The following is a 2,500-nucleotide window of genomic DNA, read 5'->3' as shown; positions in this document are numbered from 1 at the left end:
CCTCCAGCCCGGCCTGATCTGGCGCCAGGCGCAGGAGGGCAGCATACTTCCATCAGCATGGAAGTCCAGGACTGTAAGGGGACCCACCGCCTCCCCAAGCCGAAAACAGAGCCTCCAGCCCGACCTGATCTGGCGCCAGGCACGGGAGGGCAACAGACAGACTTCCAGGGAAGTGGAAGCTGCCAGGGGTGAATGGGAACTCTGCCCGGGGTGCAGAGCCTCCCACATGGCTTGACTTATTATTTTTACTTAAATATTTTTTTGATCAAAAGACCATGCCCTTAGTAATATGCACTTACCCCCCCAGTGTATCTGTTATCTAATAGCATTATGAGAGCAAGTCACTACTTCATGCCGACCTCCTGGAACTGCCGCTCGGCCACCCAGACCCACTTTGTCCACTAAGGTTTTTTGTGGCTATGGTAATGTATTATTATTATGTGTTTATTTAGCAGACACCTTTATCCAAGTCGACTTACAGAGACTAGGGTGTGTGAACTTTGCATCAGCTGCAGAGTCACTTACAATTACATCTCACCCAAAAGACGGAGCACAAGGAGGTTAAGTGACTTGCTCAGGGTCACACAGTGAGTCAGTGGCTAAGGTGGGATTTGAACCGGGGACCTCCTGGTTACAAGCCCTTTTCTTTAACCACTGGACCACACAGCCTCCAATGTAGCACTATTCTGACTCTAGTCAATTCTATTCTAACTATGGTCATTTAGCTCAATGGTGACTCTGGTCATGTAGCTCAATGGTGACTCTGGTCATGTAGCTCAATGGTGACTCTGGTCATGTAGCTCAATGGTGACTCTGGTCATGTAGCTCAATTTTGACTATGGTCAGTGCGGCAGTGTGGAGTAGTGGTTAGGTCTCGGGACTCTTGACTAGAAGGTCGTGGGTTCAATCCCAGGTGGGGGACATTGCTGCTGTACCCTTGAGCAAGGTACTTTACCTAGATTGCTCCAGTAACAATCCAACTGTATAAATGGGTAATTGTATGTAGAAAAATAATATAATTGTATGTAAAAATAATGTGATATCTTGTAACAATTGTAAGTCGTCCTGGATAAGGGTGTCTGCTAAGAAATACAGTGGCTCTCAAAAGTATTCACCCCCCTTGGACTTTTCCACATTTCATTGTGTTACAACATGGAATCAAAATGGATTTAATTGGGAGTTTTTGCCACTGATCAACACAAGAAAAGTCCATAATGTCAAAGTGAAAAATAAAATCTACAACTTGTTCTAAATTAATTACAAATATAAAACAGAAAATAATTGATTGCATAAGTATTCACCCCCTTTGCTATGACACACCTAAATAAGCTCTGGTGCAACCAATTGTCTTTAGAAGTCACATAATTAGTTGAATGGAGTCCACCTGTGTGCAATTAAGGTGTTTCACATGATTTCAGGTTAAATACACCTGTCTCTGGGAGGTCCCACAGTTGGTTAGTACATTTCCTAACAAAAACTACATCATGAAGGTGAAGGAACATTCAAAGCAAATCCGGAATAAGGTTCTTCAAAAGCACCAATCAGGGGTAGGATATAAGAACATTTCCAAGGCATTGAATATCCTCTCAGAGCACAGTAAAGTCCATTATTAAGAAATGGAGAGAATATGGCACAACTGTGAATCTGTCTAGAACAGGCCGTCCTCAAAAACGGAGTATCCGGGCGTATAGGGCACTAGTCAGGGAGGCCACCAAGAGGCCTATGGCAACTCTAAAGGAGTTACAGTGTTCCACGGCTGAGCTGGGAGACACTGTGCATATGGCAACAATAGCCCGGGTGCTTCACAAAACTGGCCTTTATGGGAGAGTGGCAAAAAGAAAGCCATTGTTGAAAAGAACTCGCATCAAATCTCGGCTAGAGTTTCCCAGAAGGCATGTGGGAGACTCTGAGACCAAGTGGAAGAAGATTCTATGGCCTGATGAGACCAGAATAGAGCTTTTTGGCCACAACGCTAAGCGCTATGTTTGGCGCAAGCCTAACACCGTACATCATCCTGAGAACACCATCCCTACCGTGAAGCATGGTGGTGGCAGCATCATGCTATGGGGATGCTTCTCTGCGTCAGGGCCTGGAAAGCTCGTGAAGATAGAGGGCAAAATGGATGCGGCAAAGTACAGAGAAATCCTGAAGGAAAACCTGCTGAAGTCTGCAAGAGACCTGGGACTTGGAGAAGATTCATCTTCCAGCAGGACAATGACCCCAAACATACAGCCAAAGGCACACTGGAGTGGCTTAAAAACAAAAAGGTCAATGTCCTGGAGTGGCCCAGTCAAAGCCCGGACCTCAATCCAATTGAGAATATGTGGAAAGAGTTGAAAATTGCTGTTCACCAAAGGTCCCCATCCAACTTGACGGAGCTTGAGCAATTTTGCAAAGAAGAATGGGCAAAAATAGCAGTGTCCAGATGTGCAAAGCTGGTAGAGACTTATCCAAATAGACTCATGGCTGTAATTGCTGCCAAAGGTGCCTCTACCAAATA

Source organism: Acipenser ruthenus, unplaced genomic scaffold (assembly GCF_902713425.1).
Source record: "Acipenser ruthenus unplaced genomic scaffold, fAciRut3.2 maternal haplotype, whole genome shotgun sequence".
In the NCBI taxonomy this organism is placed as follows: Eukaryota; Metazoa; Chordata; class Actinopteri; order Acipenseriformes; family Acipenseridae; genus Acipenser; species Acipenser ruthenus.
This window is presented reverse-complemented; position numbering follows the sequence as displayed.